The 22,822-nt window shown below is 46.6% G+C and overlaps 1 protein-coding gene and 1 long non-coding RNA gene across 3 annotated transcripts in view; one reads left to right on the forward strand and one right to left on the reverse strand.

Moving 5' to 3' along the window:
- Window positions 1-2,227, reverse strand: part of LOC129385017 (uncharacterized) — a 210,041-nt gene extending 207,814 nt beyond the window's left edge. Inside the window, exon 1 of the long non-coding RNA XR_008612549.2 lies at window positions 669-2,227. This is a non-coding gene — a long non-coding RNA (uncharacterized lncRNA). The remainder of the gene's footprint in view (window positions 1-668) is intronic.
- pb (homeobox proposcipedia) overlaps window positions 1-22,822 on the forward strand; it is a 101,362-nt gene that overhangs the window by 10,448 nt on the left and 68,092 nt on the right. The gene's annotated exons all lie outside the window — the stretch shown is intronic.

Here is a 22,822-nt window from a genome sequence, read left to right on the forward strand (position 1 = left end):
CAGTCTGCCACAAACGTAATCAGCTATTCACACATGTGACCTCTTTTACACGTGCACAGCTTTTAAAAGCCTGATAATACTGATGCGTTTGTAAGCTTTCTAAGCCTTCTATGATAAAACTCTCTAGTATGAATGCGGGCAGGTCTTGTCTGCATCAAGCTTCTCGGCAAACGCCACTGTGTATGTATGTACGCTGTATAAAGACAGGCAGAAATTTCAGAATGCCGCAGACCAACTGCGTAGTTAATCAGTGAGCATTTTTGTTTAGCGTGTCACGAGTTCTGTCAGCAACTAACTTTTCCTGTTGCTCTCACATTGCCGCACTGTCAAAGCGGCACCGTCAAAGTAGCCGGCACCATTTGCACTGACCACATATGTGACTTCAGGTGCATGGCTTCAGTGCACCAAGATCTGCAGAACTATATCCTCGGATCAACGAGCGATATATTTCGTTCGAAACACGAACATCTCAAATGAATGGCGCACACTTGCACAAACGCAGAACCACTGCACGTGGAAATATAAGCAGCCGGTTAACACTGTAGCCATTGACGTTACGTTTGTAAGGCGACGCCTTATAGTTAGTTATCCAGAGCCACGCTATCAAGAGCTATCAAGAGTCACGAGAGACGATTGTCAGAAGTGTTCGAATGCAGAAAGCAACTTACCTTCGTGTACAACGCCGATACAAAGTTCTTCCGAGGTCAAATCTACTTGTTCCGATTGCACCTGTCCTTTGGAACATGGAAATACCCGCAGCTTCTTCCCCGTGAGAAAGTATTCAGAGCAGTCTGTGACGAAACACTCGTTCGGCATCGGACGCTTGACGGTTCACAGCAAGCGTCAGTTACACGCTGGAAAAGCGGCGATGGGAAACGATTTTGAAAACGAACACGTACGAAGCGAAATGAGACTGAATTGCTCCGCGTCGGCGGCTGCCGCGAACTGTCGAATGCCAGGAAGTGACGTCAGAATTTTGAGCGCAGTTCCTGAGACAGCTTTGAAGTGCTGGCTGAATCTGTTTGCGGGAGCGGTCTGCATGCATACGTTATGAACGACTGTGGCAGCATTCCCTTTATGGTTTTGTTACAAGTAGAAAACCCATACAGAACCATGTTACGGTGAACCAGATAATACAGCAGGAAGATTATATTACATACTAATCATGTCGTTCAGCGACCTAATAGCTTCTAGCCAATCAAATCACTATCGACTACGGTTCTATTTTTTTTTTTTTTTTTACAGTTCGCTCTGTTCTTCACTACTCAGTGAACCAAACGTGCCACCTTTCATGCGAGCGAAAACTTCCGTTGTATAGTGTCTTCCAGAGTTTGCTTTGTTTGCTGTCCAAGATCTTCGCCGCAAGTATACGTACCACATGGCAACGCAGCGAAAGCTCGTGTCCACTTGATACTTATGCGAAAAACAATGTTTTACAGAGAAAGCTTTTTAGAGGCATTTGAGCTCATTTTCGTGGCGCTTGCTGTGGGTATCATAATCATAGCTTTTATCACGTTTTCTGGGCAAACGCAATCTCCTGAAGACAAAACACGATACCTCTCTCCAGCCAGAACACCATAAGACGCAAGGCCGGGTTCGCGACATGTACTCTGTCTTGCCTTCGCCGCACCGTCGTAGTCACTGTGTTGCAGCTGTCGTCGGGCTGTTATCGTTGCTGTCGCAGTTACCGTTTTTGTCATTGCTGCGTCAGATATCGCCTTTCTTTCTGTTGCACTTAAGCGTTTCCTTCGTTTCATTGTTGTGTTGTAGAGCGCACAAAAGATGACGGATACACGCAGAAGAAACAAACAAGCGATGTGTCCTTCGTCTATTGTGCGCGCCACAGTTCAACAATGAATCAGTATAAACTCGCCCAGCTTTCAGCTCTATTGTATCGTTTGAGTAGTCCCATGCCACTTTTGTTGAGGCTTCCAGCGGCGGGACCAAATCAAAGAGTTTATTCCAATTATCGTCCAAAGGCTTGTCTCACTTAATCTTAGTGTTGCGTAACCTGATCCATCACCAAGACCGGCCAACAGGTCGACTGGTTGTTGAGAAGGAAAAAAAAACAATGTAGTCGTGTTGTACACTGGTCGCATGCCTGGATCACCTAACGGAGTGCCTGGTCAATCATTCAGGTGGTAAAGGTACGAACAGACGCTGAATTTCCCCGGTTGGTCCGTAAACCTCGACAACACATTACCAGTGCATATTCAGTCTAACTTTTCTGAAATGAAGATATAAATAAGCGCTGCGGACATTCACACCAAACTAATAGCGAAAGATGTGAACGCGAACGCGGATGTGAATATAAATATGCAGAACACATGTTTACGTCCATCCACAAAAACACCCAATAAAATTATACTGGTACTAGTAAGCTATACTAATAAAGTCAGAGACAGCTTGAAAGGCAATAAACAATTTCGAAAATGCTATGACTATTATCAGCTGGCGCTCAGTAACGACTACGAATTCACTGTAAATTCTCACGCGTGCGTAAACAAGGGAAGTATATGGACTGCAAACCCTGCTATGTAATGTTACCAATTTTAAAATCTCGGACGGATTTACAAGGGCGTTGTAGGCGCTTATCCGTGTGCTGCTTACACTGCGCAAGAATACAGCGTTAAAGAAACGGACACTTTAATAGGAGCCATGCTGGGGCGGTCTCGGCCTCGTGTATACTTCCCATCCATTCACTTGCCCTTTGTCATCCGTCATCGGGAGGCAACGGAGAGGCGGTCACGATGTCGAGCTCCGGTTGCTTGCCAGGCTCTGGGGAAGCCTTTTGTTGGTTCTGCGAGAGCACTTCGATTCAAGTAACTGCAGTCGCAGCGAGGCTCGCGATGAGCCTTTGGGGGACGAAGGCTTCTTATCTGGCATTGTGCGCTCGTATACACGGACATTGAATATCAGTCGTCGTCGTGGCGCAGAAAGAAATGCAGCAGCAAGCAAACGCGTTTGACGAATGGAGTCTCTTCTTACGCGCGCCAAACACTGGCAGCTCCGACGAGAGGTCGCTCAAAAGCCGAGTGGTTTTTGTCACATCGCCGCAGATGCTGCGAACGTTACCCGGCGCACGCTTCTAGGTTGCACGGAATCATCACGTGTCGTCGGGTGTGTAAAGGAGAAGCTTGCCCGCTGCGCGCTATGAACGTAAAGGTCGCAGCGATGAACTCGACTCAGTGCGCGGAGAAGACCGCCTTACTTGCATCGCGGGGCCTCGGTCGCATTATTTTCGTCCTTGGAATTTATTTCTTCTGCTATCGCACGCCATCGCTGAAGTTGGAATCGCGCTAAAGTCGCCATCACGCTGTCGATGAATTGGAGAGCGGTTGAATCGGACAGTGTTGCGGTTGGCGTGTAGCACCCCGTGCAAAAGGGATGCTCGACCACCATGCCTCATCGAAATGAGGGCGAATTCCTAATTCGCTATGGTTATCTCGAATGGATGCCGGTCTGGCGGACGCCCTGCGGTGTTCACAGGCCCCTTTGTGTGTGTGCACCCTTTCCGCGAACTAGACAGGACCCCCGGGCTGCCGCCAGCGGAGACACGCTCGTGAAGACGTCAACTGGTACAATGGATCAGCCGCCTGTCCACAACCAGACGCCCTTTCCACGTACTGTCAAGCTCTACAGGAGAACTTCCGCGAACCAGCGTTGCCTAGAAGAAAGGGTCAAGCCGCTCCTTTTGGGCCTACAGGCTCACTGAAAGTGAGAGCAGCTGCAAAGCCAGGACGAGGGCTTACCATGTCAACTGGGAGAATGGACCAGGCGCCCTTTCCGCGAACCTACGTCGCCTAGAAGAAAGGATAAGCGCCTCCGATCCCGGATCTGGGGGCTTGGTACCTGCGGAGGCGGGCCCGTACCGGCTCACTGAAAGTGGGAGACGCCCATCCACAAACCAGACTCAGTGACTATCACGTGACGTTAACGTGAGCAAGATCCCGCCCACGATTTTAGAGAGCCTATTTAAAGGGGCTCTCGCAATGTACTTTTTCACTTCGTTCTCTTCTCATCTTTCGCCAAACACTGAATAAACCGTGCAAGTTTCGCACTAGAAATCGCCATGGTCTACCGGATGCCTGCAGCCCGCCGACAACGCCACGCTATCCAATAGCAACGTCGGTCGAGTTTCGATAAACAGGCGTCGCAACAACTGATCGGCAGCGGTGAGGTACGCTACCCTGGAGAACGCAACAACAGGTACAAAGGAAGCGAGTTACTGAACATGCGAAGGGCTTCAAGAAAACGCTGTTGATGTCGATAGAGATTAGAGCGCGTTTAAATGGTGTTTTATGCTTGCGTCTGCTCGATGGAGTTTACGGATGTCCTTAATAAAACTGTTAAGGCGTGGAAAAAAAGACTTCGCTAAGATTTCCTGCGAATATTTCGCAAAGTGAAATTCGAAACATATGGTCGTATTTAAGACGAAGTGTTTACGCCTTGCCATGGTTCCATGGCTCGGTGAGCAACGCGAAAGAACAAACCCCGTTATTGGCGTGCGTGGTACATGACTTTTCAGGTAGACGTGTGCGTGGCCAGGTTGTAAAGCGAATGAAATGCGCTCCATAAACGTAGCATATACAAAATTTAGGCGAGCATGCATGGTGATACGTCTTTTTCAGTTGCCTACTTCACGCGTCGGGAAGTCGGTACAATTTTTTTTGGAGTTTGCGCGTTTTGAAGAGAAACTAAAATAAGCCTTGCCGAACGGCTCCTCGTTTTTGGGTATTGTATCTGCTGTTCAAGGGATAGGTGACGATATATTCATGTCAATGGATGACTGGCTGTGGTGATTTTCTATCCAGTATGAGGTAGCAAGCGCGGCCGCTTTTGAATGAGGCGAAATGCAAAGAAAACGCTCGCGTACACTGTAAAATAATTTACACCCTAAAAAGTGAAAAAGGGTGTAAACGTGTCAATAGCTCACACCCTTAGGGTGTCCGTTATATAGATAGCACCCTAAGGGTGTGAGTTATAGACACATTTACACTCTTTTTCACTTTTAAGCGTGTAAATTATTGTACAGTGTACTTGTATTAGGATGAACATGGACAAAACCTGATTCTATAATAATAAACCGGAGCTTTGCTATGCTGCATACCGCCTAGCTGAAGTGATGATGCCTTCGTGCGTAAAACCTCGTCACTAATGCAAGGAGGCGACTACGCGTAAACAACGGCTGAGAAAATGCGCGTGCAGCACAAACTTTCGGAGCGCGAAGGGTGTAAACGAGAACGCTGAGCTGAGCGCACTTTTATCGCGTCGCAGATCCAGACGAGTGCGCCGCTGTCAAAAGAGCATTGGCATCATCAGGCCTTGCAGTTTAGTGAACAATAGAGAACAGCACAAGAAAGTCCAACTGCGGCTGATTTTGTGCATATATACAGATATATATTGTACTTCGTACACAATATTGTGACTTCGGAAGTCGGTAAACATTTCACAAGCCACCACCAGCATGCAGCCCCAGGTTAAAGGGATAGCTTAAAGAATATATTGTGATTATGCGCTTTTCTTATCTTACTGCATTCCTTTAATTTTGGCCGTGACCTTGACCGAGATACATTGGCGGTCTCGAAAAAATTTTTGGCGCACCTTTTATATAGTAGGAGATGGGGAATCGTAAATTAGTTTGGTGGCTGTGCGCAATAATATAGAGGCAAATGATATCCGTAAAATCTCAAAACCATGAATTGGGTAGCCCTCTTAACAAAAGCTTTGTTGCTATAACGCCACAAATAGGTCGATATGCGGGGTTGCTGCGGGGTTTATAATAAAGCCCGCGTTATCACGTGTATGTAGGACTTATAGCCCTCATTATCACGCGATTTTCAACGTGGTGAAAACGCAAGATCAGGTGCAAACGCAGCTCTTAGCGACAAAAAGAAAAGGGGGGGGGGGGAATGAAAAAATCTCGCTAAGTATGAACATTTTCCCGACAAGAAGTCTCACTCTAGCGACGGCTAAATGCCACAGTATATGTGTGCTTGTACAGTCACAATTGCAATAGCTTTCGGGGCAAGAAATCCTCGCAAAAAGGCGAAGTTTCATCTAAGCCAACGCATCTAAATTCTCTTGAATGGAAGCGTGCTGTGGATGTTCCACCTAAATTTCGGATTCAACGGCAATGTCGCGAGGGAGTGTAACTGGAGAAGGACTTAATGTTTTGTCCCAGTTGCTACAGGCTCATCTTGGTAGAAATGCCACCAAACGATACTACGTATAAGTGTATACGAGTCGTTCGTTCGCAGCACGTGTCCTGTCTACTGTTAATACTTGTCGTGTTGTTTTGTGCAATTTCTACAAATATTAAGTACAACTTATTGGCGAATTCAGCGCTCCCATTAAAACATTTAACTCAGGCATGCATACCTTCCCGCACCTGAATGTACATTTTCCTCTAATGTGCGAAACATGCATTGTTTGCGTAATCTTCTTTCGTGGAGGCCTCTTAAGCGAAATTATAACATTATCACATTGAAACTATAAACCTTAGCTAATCATTGCTTTCTGCCATGTGCCTAGTCGGCTTCCTCTACGAAAATTATATGCATTCGGAAGCAATCAGGTTCTCCTGCATATCTGCTTAACGACGTCCTCGACAACATGAATTATATAGCTGATAAGACGTGATCCTCTGTATTCGGAACTGCGAGCATTCAAGCTCGATATTTCTCTCACTCAGAACTATCCGAACCGCCTTTCCCGACTGAAGAGACAATAGGCCCGGGCACGTGTTTTCTTATCGGTAAACTTTCTTCCCTCTATACGTATATTCGCAAACAGCTTCAGTATTCCTTAGATAACGCGATTCACTGTTTCGCATAATTGCCGGCAGATAGGGCAATTTAACCACACAACACAAAATAAGAGGTACGCATACATAGAAGCGCTGTGTGTATGTGCGCTCTTCTTTCGTGTGCGGTTATTGCGTGATCTGTATCGGCAAGTCTGCTGCCCCAGCTCGCCCAATCTTCAACGTTATAGCGCCGTTTCGAAGTTTACCGCGTACGTCGGTCCTCTGGGACCTGGGCAAACACGAAGAGTCTCGTCTGCTGGGTCGTTTGTATACGGATCCGGTCATTCGCTTCTATTCAAAAAGGCACTGTGACCTTATTGTAACTCGTACGACCTCATGATGGGCAGCTAGCTGCCCGAAGAAGGAAAACAGGGCATTTCTTATTCTTCCGGTATAGGTCAAGCCGGAGGAACACAGGCACGTGCATCATCGAGTCGCAGTCTCAATGATTCATCCCTACCGGCGCCGCCGCTGCGCTTGCGAGTTCGCCCGGGGAGCGTGCTGCTGCGTTTGCGTGTGACTCGTGCGCGTCGCTTCCCGCGACAATTGCTGTTATTACGGACGCGTGCACCGTTCATTACGAGCGCGCGCTCGCGTTCCGTGTGGGGTGGCAACCTTTTTGTCTTCCCGAACGCGGGAACGAAACAACGAAAGAAAAGAAACGAAAGACAAACGCAAACAGAAAGTCGTGTTTGCCCGACGACGCGGAGTTGACCACACGGCGTGCGACCGAGTTCCCGGATGCGTCCGTTAGGCTTATGCAGCTACAGCTGCATGCATGGGTCGCGAACTCGGCACGATGATCGGGGCGTTCCCGAGCGTCGGAGTGTAAACTAATGCACCCGCGGAGGGCGCCGCGCAAACATGCGAACTATCGATTTCAAGGTAAAAGAAAGAGGGTGGCATGCGACGTCTGGTCTCGTCGGGGGACGCGAAAAAACTTGCTCGAGAGTTCGTGGCCGCCGTGTAGACGTTATAGGTTTCCTTGTTTCCGTCGTCGGGCTGTACATGCCTGAGTGACGTTCTGCCTACGCGCTTTTCATACGCTCTGTATCTTTTTGTTTCCTAGGTAAACATTTTATTTAAAGTATTTACTTCGCATACTTGCTTCTCGCTTCGTGTGTCGGGTGTCCTTCTGGGGGCGTAGTTTCCCGTCATTACGGCCCGGTGCGGTTGCGCTTGCGTAAGCAAGCGCCGTCGTCGCCTTTGTTTGAGTTGCCGCGGCGACGCCGACGTTGTCGCAATCGTCAGAAAAAAAAAAAAAAAAAACAGTCGTGCCGCCGCCAACTCGGATTTGAGGACCGTCTCGACGGCGTGGAAGCCCGCGTACGGCTTCGCCAAGCGGAGCTGGCGTCCTTTCGTTTTCACCATACGGAGGTGCGAACGCGACGTATACACGTTTGCCCGCCTGAAAGAACTCGCACTGGAATCAGAAGCCCGAGCTGAAAAGCGCCGAGAGAAGCGGCCCTCCCGACTGCGAGTGTAGGTGGCTGTTGGAACACAGAGGCGCCACGTTAAAGACACGCGCGCGATGAAAATAAGCCCTGCACCTGAGGTCGTATACGTGAAGACGAGCTGAAACGAAACACAATTTGGTCACGTCACAGAGCTTTAGCTTGTCCGTAATCGTTTCACCGTTTGCGGAATACGGGTTTACCGGAGGGTTAGAGATGTACGACGGCAACAACGCCGGTAGTGACATCTTGTGGCCCAGCATCCAACAATAGAGCACAGAAAGCTAGTAATCTTTGACGGACCATATTTTACTTAAGATGCTGGCGCAAAGCATTGTTAACGACATAAGCGCTAACGTGCTCTCCATTTATGATATTCCTTCGACGTGAACACTAATGCGACAGAGATTTTCTTTTTTCTTGTTTTTGCAAACACGTTTGTAATTGCAAAGTGTGACGAGATGTCGATATCCAGCTTTGATTACAGCGATCAACGGAACATCTCCGCGTAAATCGCAAACGGTACGAACATTACGGGCAAGCTGGGACACTCTCTAGTCTGCTCTTTTTTCGTTGCAAGAGAAACACAAGGCATATACATTCCCCTTTTCTATTTATTTGATTCGCAGAAAAGAAGAGAATGCGTCTCGATACAACTGCCCTTCGTAAACCTACATAATTCGGCGTCATTTGTTGCAGCCCGTTCTCGATTGCCAATCAGCAATCGATGTCTTATCTTCTCCAATGAAAATGTTCGTTTTTCGTCACACTACGAAAAGCGGTTTTCGCTTTTCGTAGTGTGACCTTATGCTTGAGATGCTTTCTTCACTAATAGTCTGATAACGAAACCTCTCATCTGTCTACTTCGCAAATTGTTGGCGATTATTGGCTGACCACTCGGCTTAGCGAGATAAGTTTGACCTGGAAAGTACATCAATGCCATCTGGCAGCGTATGCCATCAGGCAGCATCTGGCTTACGGGTAACTTTATCAATTTTCTAGCTCGTATGCGTGAGTTTTTGTCAACACATTTCTATAAATAAGCTGAGGAGGAGGAGAAAATAAAGAGAGAAGGCAGGGATGTTAACCAGAAATGCACCTGGTTTGCAACCCTACTCGGGGGGACAGGAAAGAGGGAATACAAAGATAAGATAGAGAGAGTGAGGGGAGGGGGAGGAAATCTGCGGTGAGCTCGCGCACGCACGCGGAGGGCCTGAGCGAGTCCAGCACGTTCACATAGACCGGTTACCCTCAAGAAAGACAAAAGTGCCTTCATAGCTTTGTGGGCCGACGAGCGATGGGGACGGTCTTCAAGTAGCACCTGCACAGACAACGGCCGATCGTCTAGTCGTCGCAATGCGATAGATAATGCTTGTCTGCCCGATGAAATCGATGACAATGGCACAATAAATGCTCGATGGTCTCTTCCACGCCGCAGACGTCGCACGCAGCACTGTCGGTCATTCCAATCAAAGTAGTGTACGCCTTCGTGAAAGCCAATCCCAACCACAGCTAGTATAGAAGCGATGCCTCACGTCGGTCAAGCCCAGGTGGAGGTCGGAGTTGTAGCGAAGGGTTCACTTGGTAAAACCTGGTGCGCCTTACAATTGGGATGTTCCACTTTGTTAAAGAGAGCTTGCGTGCCAGGTGACGAAGCTGCCTTGCAGCGTATGTCCTGGACACAGGAATGAGAACGCTGTGTTGTTCTTGATGTGAGTGAAAAGGCGTCAGCAGTAAATAATTAATTAGGCCACTGCGCGAATCCAGAAATATTTTAGGAAGCTAGGCCTAAGTTCGTTCTATAAGAAGAAGGACGCACCTTTATTTAGTATATGAAACTGAGTCCACTGGCTGATGGAAGTGCTTATCCTTATGAAGCGTATGTCGCTGTCTACAAAGTTCACGCGTGCGAATGCCGAACTCATGGGCTCGTAAGAATCGTTTATTGTGATGAGATTACAGAGAGAGTGCAAGGAGACGAAAGGCAGGGAGGTCAACTAGACGAGCGCCCGGTTTGCTTCCCTACACTGTGGCTAAGGGAAAGGGGGAAGAAAGAGTAAAAGATGGAGAGAGTGAGCACCGAGAACACTGAGGATGCACAGGGACAGTAAAAGTGGTCTCTTAAACCGGTGCACTTCAACTAGTGTGCTAGTGCACGAATCGCTTTTTGTGCCAGTGAAGGGTGCACGGTCCGAGTAATGAACTGCCCTAAGCCGAGATGAACTGCCCTAGATGAACTGGCGCTGTCCTTCGGCAGCGCCATATAGCCTTCTTGTCGCTCCTGTTTAGAGAAAGAACAAGGCTTACACAGTTGAGCGGCCCGCCCACTTCTCGTATCGTAGCGTTTCTACACCGCGCGCTCGTCCGCGCGTGTGTGTGTGTGTGCGTGCGTGTGTGTATTAACGTTAACACACTTTTCAAAAAATTGTCTGTGGCATATTGCACAAACCTGCTCGTTGAGCTTAATTACTCGAAGAGTTATTATTTGTATTATTATTATTTGTATTAAAAATCACCATGCTTAACTGAAAAAGAACAAAATTTCACTACGAGCTTTTTAAATGATCACCTTATCATACGTATTGCTAACACGAATTCAAGCCAATGATCTCACAAGGCGCATCCAGTTGAAATGAATTTTGAAGCTAGCACCAATTTTGAGATAAGCGCCGTCAAACTTGCGGTGGAAATGCACTGTTGTTCCAGTTACGTTTTTTGACAAAACACCCTTTTAGGCTTTAGGCTATAAAGCACAAGAATTACTGGAACACCAATGCATTTAGCCGCAAATGTCAGGAACGCCTATCTCTAACCTGGGTGTCATCTCCAGAATTCGTCCGAAGTGGGTATGACTTTTGAAGTCACCGGCTACAATTCATAAATGCCAATATGTGCCATAAAGTTATTAGCTTAAAGGCAATTACCGAAACTTTGTTAATTGGTCGAATATTCATTCTGATTTCTCGTGCAAATAATGTCCGCCACTGAGAGGAATATCACTCAATAAGTAGAATTTCGTGAAATGACACGGGTGACGTTTCAAAATTATTCTAAACATAAAAAACACACCTCGCATATATCTATAAAGACCGGAAGGGGGGGGGGGGGGGTATTCTGTAAGAGTCCACCTAGTGGACTGTCCATTTCGGCCGCTGGTGATTGGATGGAGTTGTGCGAGCGAGGAGGAGACGAGCGGCCCCAGCTAATCAGCGATGGTTGAAATACAGAATACCCCCCCTCCCGCCGAATAAAACAACGAAAGGTGAAGAGAAGACACTCTAATGCAAGCATTCTTGCTCGCGTTTAGCGCTCTTTCACAAACAGTCTTACAGTATACGCAGACACACAACTGCGCAATAGGACAACAACACTCGTTAAGTCGCTCGAATCGCATTCAGAAAGTCGTTATGATCTCAAACACACTTCGCACACAAATATGTTTCGTCAGACGAAATGGTTCGACTGGATTGTTGCTTAACGCACTTAGAACCCGTCAATTAGAATGCAGACGTCTCGATTAATTGTTCTTCAGGAAATAATAAACATGATGTAACATGACCACAGCAATTTCTCACGTGTCATGCGTGTTCCCTATTTCACTTCTTAGCTAAGTTAACTCATTTACGCACACAGCTCCCAAGGATCGTGATCAGATCAGTTTGTGTCTATTCTATTGCCGTAATGTTACTCACGCATTGCATTATATGAAGAATGGGATAACTAGCAAATCCGAGAATGTCCGCGCAAATTTCAGCAGCTGTGTATCATAGAGAGTGAATGAAAGACGTTATCAGTTACCTTCTAGCTGGTTGCTGATCACGAGTGCATCGTACGCCACAAGAGAAAGCGATGGTAGTACCACACTTCAAATTTACGCGCGTCAATAATTTATTCCATTTTCTTCCTGGCATAAAATAGACCGCAAATGCTAAGCACTTCTGCTACGTGCTTCACTGTGTGTCTGTCTGTGTGTTTAATTTCTGCGCTGTTGTGATAGTTAAGACGCTAAACATAAAAAGTAGCCCAATGAAACAGTGTTTGCTAGTTGAATGATTAAAGAATTTTACTTCAAGTAAACAGTACAGTTTACATCTTCTGAATTTTTACATGCAGAAGGAATGCCAGGGCAAAGACCGTCAGGGGGGCCTCCTAAGAAAAAAACGCACAAGTGCGGTGTATATGATTAGCAGACAAGTGGAATATATTGCAAGCTTCACGCAATAGTGAGAATGCAACATTTTAACCGCGATTATGTACACAAAAAGTACGACTGAGGAATGAGTAAATAAACAACGAGGTAACAGCAGAACTAACGAATAAAATATTAGAATCATTACTCAATCGTGAATATTTTCTAAGAGGACAGTAACAGAAGTAAAGCCAACAATGTAATAGTTTAACACTGCCTCCCGCACTGTGAAGTGAACCGTATATAAACGGGTTCCCCGCCGATCATTTGTGCTTTTAGCACTTGACATGCATGGTCCGTGTTTCCATGGCGAAGTCGGGTGATGAGTCAACTTTTCGAGGGAAAGGTACGATGACTGTTACTCCTTTTCTTCGATCTGTTATGCGCACATTTCACTTTAATGTCGTCATGCTAACATGGTGACAGTAACTTCCTGTCGCGTACGGGACGCAGCTGAATATCTTCCGCGCGGAAGGCGGCATGCAGTTGCTGGTGTTCGCTGTAAAAAGAAACTAACTATAGTACAAAGTTTGCCGCATGTCCGTGCGCAAACCGTTTGAGTACCAATGGTGAAAGTGTAAGTGAGAAGGTTATCCCATATGTTCAGGGAAAGCTCGTTCAATTCCAGAGTTGCACACTGGCATAAGGACGTAGAGGCTATGTTGACATTCTAGACAATGGGTAGAGGTCCTTTCTGGTCAAATGCGTGTGAACGTAGAAATTCTCCCATTGGTCTATCATATTTTCGACTCAAACTTCGTAATAAAAACCATATAACAATTTTGTACGTTTGTTCGCATGCTTAAAATGGGAACAATTGTTACATTACGTATCGCTCTGAAGTCAAGTAATAACGTTTGAATACAGAAATATGAGAGAGAGACAGCGATTTCTGCAGCACTTGTAGGGGAACAAATCAAGAATTTTTCTGAGATACATTGCGCAGAAGCAATCGACGATCATTCTCAATGTCATCGAATAGCCGAACGCATCCAATAAGTTGTTCGCTTTATTGAAGAAATTAGGCGCTTCACGAGATGTGTTTGTTACAGTGAGGACATCTAGGTAGCCTTTGTTGTTTCAATGCATAATACCGCAGAGAACAGAGCATTTCTAATCGTTGTATAGGTGGACGTGTAGCACGTGCAGTCTCATAAAGCTACGACAGTTCCCGTTCGGCAACATGCGGATTCCGCATACAAACGCGCGTGGTATTTGCGTCGGCGCCTTTGTTACTACCACCGACATTCACCGACCGCGAAAACTGGCGAAAGAGCCAAACAAAGCTCTGATATTTTCAAGCGAACACTTCGCTTGAAAATATCAGAGCTTTATCTGCTTGTCGCGCTGTGTAGTCTACGAAGCTGCATCGTGTCTTATTGGAGAAAAATTACGGATATATATACTCATATTGATACAATTCTTGCCCAAAGTCACGCATTTCCAGCAATTTCTGCGAAATCTAGTGTTTTTTATGCCTTTTTTAAACACATGATATCCAGGAGATGTAGGCACCTTTAAGCGTTGCCGACTACTCGTTTTCACGAAGAATGGACACATACTTAAACAAAATGACAAGGCATCGTTGAAAAACAAAAGAGACTGAAAAAGTCAATCTTGAAGTCAGGTAAGATAAATGCACTGAAGGCAGCTGACGGCAGATGTCACATAAGAAATATGGGAACGTGCATACACCCAGTTCACATAATTACGCTTAAAAGAGCTCATTGCAGAGGTCACGTAAATCACCGCCGGAACGTGAAGTCAACTGACATGGATATATATATATCCATGTGGTGAGGAAACAGGAGGAAAAGCTTGATCATGACAAAAAAAAAAAAAAAAGAAAGCCAGGAGTTTGCGCCAATAACTCTAGGTATGCAATAGCATACTCTAATTAGGATGATTGTGACGGCTCGACAGCTGCGCGCATGTGCGATACAGCTAGGTGACTTTACACTTTCATTTATGAAAGTGACGTTTCTAATCCCCGCATCTCTTATAAACGTGCGTTTGCATGCACAACAGGATGCTCACGCATTGGCTCAACAGGCCTTCGAGCTTTTTGTTAGATAATTCCGAAGTGGGTGAAGTCCGCTTGTAATGCTGTCGAATTAAGTTGACATTGAATTAAATCATTATGTCGGCTGTACTCCAGTACAGCCTACATAATAAAAATTCCCAGCGCTGTATCACGGACAATCACTCAGTCCGGCTGCTTTCGTGTGTGCTTCAATTGGGAAATCGAGATGGCCTAGAGCTAACCACCTAACGTTTTCTTCTTCTTGAAACAACATGGTACAATTTATATTAAGTCGCTGTTCTCGATTAAATGCTTTGAGTTCAACCGAGCAGTTCCCAACTCTCGTTCGTGAGTTTCCTGGTGTTAACGCCTTATTTTTTTTTAAATAAAAAATTTCGACAGGCTAGTCGCCATCACCTTCTTGCCTGAATTTTGCTTCTCTCCACCTCTATGCTTATTAAATATACTTAAGGAGATCTCGGTACCCATAGGTAGCGTCGGATACTCCTGTTTTGTCACATTAGAACTGCGCAGCGATGAAAATATAGAAGCAACAACTAGAAGAAATACAGTGACATCAGTTTTAATGTTCATGTGCAAAACAAATGTTCCTTGAAGTTCACAAGTTCTTGTAGCCAAGTTCACAAATCTTCCTGGACAGTATCGAATGAAGTCTCTCTAAGGTCCCACATTCCTAAAGCAAGTCACAAAGACTGACGCAATGGCCACACAATGACAGAGACACAGGGTGTTGCAACAACAACAACAACAACAACAACATGTGTGATTCCAGAACAAAAAGAGTTATATAACAAGATATTGTATGCGAGCCACCGTTATCAGATGTAGTAAGTTAGTTGCAAGGAAAACGATTAATGTTACTCTGAATTTATCGTAAACGATGGCATTTTATTTTGGCACTATGAAGAATACCGCAGAGAACTCTGTTCCTACAGATGGGATAAAGTCAAAATTTCTAAACAAATTAGTCCTTCCTGTGACCATTTGCAATTTGGGACTTCGCAACAGTTATGATTGCTATCTTCCAGCGGATCTGATTGTTAGTGATTTCTTCTAATGCCATTGGAAATGTTGGGCGCATCTGATATGATAGAAGGCAGTGAAGTTGACCTCGTTATTATGGAACTCTGTCAAGTGGCTCTATCGTATTCAATTGACATTCGTTTTTTGTGAGGAAAGTAACCTTGGCTTCAAACTGCGACAAGAAATCTGCCCGGACGCCTTTTAGCACAAGCGTCAATCGCCTTAATGAAACTGTAAACTGGGACGGTTAGCGTGGGCTTCCGTCTTGAAATTCCAGCGCCACACAATACGAAGGACGGCAATGAAAGATGCACAAAGGAGGCGCTAAACTATGTACCGAAGTCTTGCGTGGCGCGCTGACTGCAAAAGAAAAGTCAGCTGTCATTGCATTTGCGAGTACAGTCCTCTTTTATTCCAACCGGTTCAAATCATGTTAGTTTTGTTCACGAGCTATTGATATCAAGTCGCCCAGTTAGCAGTTTGGAAGGAGACGACATTGCAAAGACAAAAATGCGTAGAAAGATAGAAACAAAAGAAGCGTTGTTATTCTTCTGATTAAGCTTGCAATAATAATAATACACGAAATGAGCTGCATTGAGTGTAAAAAGACAGACGCGACGATGTACCAACTACCTCATTTCGGCACCTATTCGCCATTCTTTAAAGATGAGCTTCATCTTGCAATCACCTCTATTGAACTCCCGGATTTCAACCGTTTAATAATGTGCCACATCGATGCCTCATACTGCCAGTCCGTTCAGCGCATGGCACCACGGCTTCTCACTGTCGCGGGGACGGGCGAGCACATGCGCTGGCGGCGTGGCTCGCGCGAGACTTTGGGGCGTCGCCGCGCGAAGCAGCGTGCGTCTGCGCCCGCCTGCGCACGGCCGCCAGAACCCGTTCGTGGAAAAAAAGGAGACACGGAGACGCCGCCGGCACCTTCTTCTTCTTCGTGCAACACTTTCGTTTCTTGTTCTTTTTTCCCCTTACGCCTTCGCCCTTGCGGAATGGGCGAAACAGTGCAACTGCGCGAACGGCAAGAAGCGAAACGCGAACGCGCGGCGCATCACAGACGCGGGGTACCGTGTTTACTCGAATCCAAGCCGATGATGTTTGTCGCTATACGGATTCAATCGTAGGCATCTATATAGGCCTAACTCCGAGGACGGAGCGCGTACTGCGAACGACGCGTCGCTTAAGCCGGCGCCTGGCAAAGAAAGCGATTAATTATTACGCCGTATGTGACGCAACCAGTTGATGTATAACGCATCGCAAGCCACGCGCCGGAGTGGATCAATGTACAGGTCGTACGCTGCCTGGTGAGCGCGAAGTAGCGGGTCCGATTCCCGTTGAGGCCGGCGAATTTCCGTTGGGGCCGTTTGCCAATGCGTTCGCGTTGCAGGCTTTGGGTGAACGTCAAGGACCCTCCACTGATCAAAATTAACCCAAGGCTCCCTATGACACGACGTCTTTCTCGGCGGCTTTGGGACATTAAACCTCATCGTTCAGTCCTCTTGACACCAGAAACCGCAGCAGCGCTCTTGTAGGCACTCTTATGCGGCAATGAGAGAGAGAGAGAGAGATAAGAAAGGGTGGGAGGCATGTGAGATGCCATGGATCCAAGTCCTCGCTCATAGAGAAAGGTCGTCCATCTAGCTGGCTAAGCGTGGTACGAGCCGCAAACCATTTATAAACATCTTCAAAGGGAGGGCAGTCACACAATGCAGCTTTCGCATTGTAACCGTCTGTGAGATGCTGCATGCTGAACATTGGAACTCGTATGCGCGTCTACAGCATGCCCTTTCTGTTCTGTGTAACTTTTGTTTGGACCTTACTTATACCTTACGGTGCATGTTTTATCAACTAAGCTTGATTCCGGCGTTCTTATGCCTATTTTCTGCACTACATCAAGGAAAGGTGCAGCGCATAAGTGAGAAGAAGAATGCTCGCTCCCCCGTAATCGAGAGTAGATGTAAGCATGAAATGACAACTGGCAAAGCAGACTGGTTGTTGATGGTACTAGCCACTCTTAAAATGGCTATAGTGCATGTTCGAAACGGCACACCACACCACACCGCACCACGCCATACGGTGCACCGATCCAAATGGACGGTGCCCAGATAGAAGAAGAAAACCGGCTGAAGGCCGCACGACAGGCAGCGAAAGACGCCAGGGAGACGGAGCGCACTGTCCAGCTAGAAGAAGAATCAATTGAATTGTGGGGTTTTACGTGCCAAAGCCATGATTTGATTATGAGGCACGCCGTGGTTGGGGACTCAAGATTAATTTTTACCGCCAGGGTATCTTTACCGTGCCCCCAATGCGCGGGACACGGTCGTTATCGCATTTCGCCTCCATCGAAACGCGGTCGCCGTGGCCGGGATTTGATCCCGCGACCTCGTGCTTAGCAGCGTAACACCATAACCGCTAAGCCACCGCAGCGGGTAGAAGCGCCTGAAGGAGGCGCCACACAACGTGGCGCCATCTGTCAAGACGACGCACAACCCGCGCTGATGAACTCGCGGACCGCTGGCGTTCAGCGCTCAGAGCCAAAAGATGACAAGGAAGTGTATAGTGCCCTGTATCTGCCTTTTGAACGTCGCCTATTGGAAATGACATGTAAAACTTCAGCTTACTGGAAGTTACAGCTTGAGTGATACTGTGAACAAACATTACCAAGAACTCGGAATCGATATATTTTGTGACTTGTTTGGGCAATAATTAGCGTATGTAATTCGTTCCTGTAGAAAGTGTTGGGGGCCAGAGACCCCATTTCTTAAGTTTTCATTGGTTGCCCGAATGATCTCGTTTTCTAGCAACTTGCCCGGATGTTCTCGTTTGAGTGCCCGCATAACGGCTCTGGCTTTTGGTTCAACGTCACTCGAAGGTCACCCACAAAGGGAGCTAAAAATAACGCGGTTAAACCAAGTTTGTCGAGCCATATCACGTTTTTGCTTGCTTTGGGTAAGGACACAGACGCTGCTGGGCGCCGTCAGCAGCTACCGCATCTAGAATTGCACCATAAGACGAAACACAGACGCTGCTGGGCGCGGCAGCAGCAGCGAGCGAATTCATCTTCATGCTGAGTCTCGCTTTAACGCGGACTAAGCGTCGAAAGCACAGCGCATACGAAGCTACCAGCACTCGTTGTACTTTGTCCACATCACATATCGCTTCCTAGATATGGGCGCCCACGCGGCGTACCCAGCAGCCACCGATGGTGGCAGGCTGAGTCTCAATTTGACCTTGGCTGAGCTTGACGGTCATACTTACGGAACCAGACGTTTTCTGGGTTTGTACCTGGAGTAGTAGAGCTATCGCTCTAAAAGCATTTCATCTTTTAAAAGTTCAGCACCATGTTATACTTCTGCTACACGTAAACCCGAAAACCTGCTGCACTCTTTGTAATGCGCCGTCTCGCATGGTCGCGTTGCTGCTTTCGCAGTTCGGCTTCTTCGGCTCATTTTCGACGCTTAGCTGAGGCTTCGCGCGCTCGTATAGCGGGGTCAGACTCGCGCCAGCGATGTTTCTCTTCGACTTTACGTTGCATCCTCTCAACAGAGGCTCCAAGCGTATGCTGCTCTCTCTGTTGTATGGGTGATTTCAATGAATATATGCACTGTTCACTTCGGAGAGCGCTTGTCGCCTCCGCCTACGGGGGTATGAGCCATTTCATTTTTTGCTTGCTTACGGGGGTATGTGTCATTGCTGATGATGGTAGTTTTTTGTACCATTGGACTGGACGACGCGTTTTTTTTTCGATGCCATCAGGGGTATGAGCCACTTAAGGCTTCCCCCTTAATAATAATTTTGAACAATTGTAGCTTGATTTATCAGTCCGCTCATTCCCAGGAATATTGGACATTGCGCCTGTGGCCATCTGTGAAACTTCACCGCTGTGCACCAGCTTAAGTGAATGGGTACGTTTGTAGAAATGGTATTTCAAAAGGCCGCCAGAATTTCAGTAGCATTCAGTTACCAACGTTAAGAGGGTACGACCTCCTAATAACATGCCTCTTTACGGCACTTGTTGGTAAGTTTGCGGCTGCGTTATAGCATTGTTTTAATCCTGACGCTGCTTTTTGCATAATATAGGGACCTGTGTGGGCACCTGTGCTGCTCATGCAGGAAAAGCCCACACACATGCTTCTTCGTTGCACGTTTTTGTTAAGTTTCAATTAGATTCGTGACTCAAGCCACGCTCTGGAAGGCGGATTACAATTCTGAATGACCTTTTTGGACTTTTTTTGACCATGAGAATGCTGAACTTGCCTTCATCGTTGTTCATCCTTCTTCTATGTCATCATCACCCCTTACCCAGCCTTTACGTCTCCATTCACACCCCCCCCCCCCCCCCCCCACCACCACCACCCTCCATGAGTAGTAGCAGGCTAGAGCACGCTATCTCAGGCCGACCACTCGGCATTCCTTCAAATAAATTTTACCTCTCTCTCATAATCCGCCACAGCCGCAGAAAAACATAATTACTAGAGCTCAATAAAGTGTTCACTCACTCACTCACTCACTCACTCACTCACTCACTCACTCACTCACTCACTCACTCACTCACTCACTCACTCACTCACTCATAACCCTTACCAAAACAATGCGATAAAACAGCAAGGACGTTGCAACTAAGTGCCGTAAATATGTATGTGAATTCGAGCGGCCTTTTGACACGTCATTTATTTCAAATGCTGCCCATTGAGTTATGTGATGCGCTGCGGTGAAGTTCAACAGGTAGTCGAAGGGGCATGGCTCAAAATTGCTGGGCATGTTTGGTGTCCCTTTAAAATGTCGTTGTTACTAAGCGCTCTGTTTATTATTATTATTATTATTATTATTATTATTATTATTATTATTATTATTATTATTATTATTATTATTATTATTATTCGCCTAGGGGTTGTCACGTAGCATAGTGTGGGAATGAAACTATATGCAAAAATGGAGGTCCATTTCATGCAGATATTGCAACGGCGACTTGTGAAACGCAATGTCTGTGAGATATCACTCGTAGTCGTTAGGTCTGTCGGTTTTTAACTCGCCATCCCTGAGTTTATTTTCGCGCACCATCTTCATCCCAGCGCGCGTCTAAAAATGGAGATGTGACGCACATTGGCCGCAGACGCAGGAGTACTAACTCTTTTATTTGTGTGGGAGTGCATGCGTGCGTTCAACCTATCACGTTTCGTTAGACAGCTATGAGACTGCTAGCTTTAAGCTAATATAGTCGACTGCTGTCTGCGAACTAGATTTTTTTTTCACATAAACTGCTCGGAAAAGGTATCCACAATGAGATACGGTGTTTAGTCTTGGTAGGCTCGATCGCCTCCCTTGTGCGAATGCGTTGTGTTCTGCGAGTGCCATTTCCTACGTTATCGTATTCTTACGCGATTGCTTAAGTAAGATATCTGAATACAATTCTTCGTATAATGCAAATTCAATAAACGTATCTCCTTATATCTGTCTGCATGTTTAAATGCTGTTTCATTTATCACATTGCGTTGCGAATATTTAGAAAAAGTAAACTTTGAGTCTTAAGTTAATATCGTGGATTGCTTCTGATAAGACGAACGTATCTTTTCACGGTCCATTTGAGTTCGTACTAGCGAGAATCTTCCGTGAGAATCTTCCGCTCATTCGCCACTCTTATTCCTTCGAATTTTTGGGCTTCACGTTACCCGGAGACCATGTCCATGCAAAGTAGTCTACAAGGAGTCTACATCTAGGCGGCCTATACGTACCCTAAGTTCAGTTTTGCATATGTACACGCGATGCACTGAACACCATAGACGCAAGCACGTGCAGGTATACGGACGAGCGTAACCGGCACCGCGAGTAGCCGCGCCACGCCATGCACTTCCGCGGGCCGCACGGAAGCGCGTGTACGTATACACTCACTTGCGAGGGGGACCCCTCGCCGCCAAGATTGAAGTGGCAGCGCGGCGAAGATTAATGAACGCGCTGAGGGGACAGCCGTCCCCAAACACGCGCGTGTGTCTCTTCTATCTCTCGTCATAGTGCATTAATCAGCTCGGCGCTGCGGGGGCACCTGATGCCCCCCTTCCCCCCTCCACCCCCGCTTCTCGCGCCTCCGGGTGAGCGTCTATGTGTATACGCGGTCGTCGTCACTGAACTGGCCATGTCAAGCGCCCGACACTCGAGGGCACGATTGCGGTGATAATTATATACGGCCTCTGCAGTTCCCTTTTAAGCGATTCCGTAGGAAGCGCTTAAAGTGATATACATGCCTTTGCTGTAACATATCAGACCACTATGCACGAAAAAAAAAAAAAAAATAGAAGGAAGAGGCATGCGTTGAGGTGTAGGTTATAAAGTATAGCTATACTTGAACGTTGAAAGCAGCAAAATCTCATTTCGGCTCAGTTCGTTAAAAAAAAAACGCGTACTAGAGGTCACCAAAGTAATTCCGGCAAAGTTGTAGGGGTAGCCAGCACGCATATATTTAATCTACACCAATCAGACTGCCCCGTTTCAAGCGGCAGGCACCCGATCGTCATGTGCCGCGCAGCTATTTATACTCGATAAAGCGGATGTGACGTCAATCTCGGAATCGCATGGGGTGCGGTGGCAGCTGCCACAGGGGGTATTCTTTGGCTCCGCACAATATGCAAAAACGTCTTTGAAATGTTTGAAATGCAGCCGCACGCATCATTGACTATGTGTGTGAAGCAGCGAGCAAGTATCGTCTGTTCGTGTTACGAAGCGGCTTTGTAATGGCGGCGCTTTCTAACGGTATCAGTATCAAACACATGAAACTTCGCTAGTTGGTTTAAATGCGCCCGTTTCAATATCTCTCGCCAGATTTTGCACTGAACGTCTTCTCCAATTACAAACTGTATTACTACTACAAGTATATTTCAGGTGTCGCAAGATTTCGCTGGATTTTTCTAAATGCCACCTTGAACTGTGCGGTATCTGATCCGCCGACGACAACGACTGCATTTTTAAAGACGATGTATTTCTTAGCGAGTTACCCCTGGTTTTCCGTATCTGGTGCGTCTGTTTATATAGCCTTTTTGGGGAGCCGAACATAGACAGTGCAGTCCAAGCATCTGGTCCGATCCGGAGGATAGTGCCGTAATGTCTGTGATGCAGTGGTATCCTAAAACAGTCTTCAAACCGTCCAGAAGTGTAGCGGTTTTGGCGATTTGGCAAAGCGCGATTCGGTGTATGTATAACCCACGAAAAACAAGGACGAACAGAGGAACATTTAAGTTTACATGACTTCGTGTCTTTTGTCCGTTGTGCGTGTTTTTGATGTGCCTACATGCAACCGA

Source organism: Dermacentor andersoni, chromosome 5, assembly GCF_023375885.2.
Source record: "Dermacentor andersoni chromosome 5, qqDerAnde1_hic_scaffold, whole genome shotgun sequence".
In the NCBI taxonomy this organism is placed as follows: Eukaryota; Metazoa; Arthropoda; class Arachnida; order Ixodida; family Ixodidae; genus Dermacentor; species Dermacentor andersoni.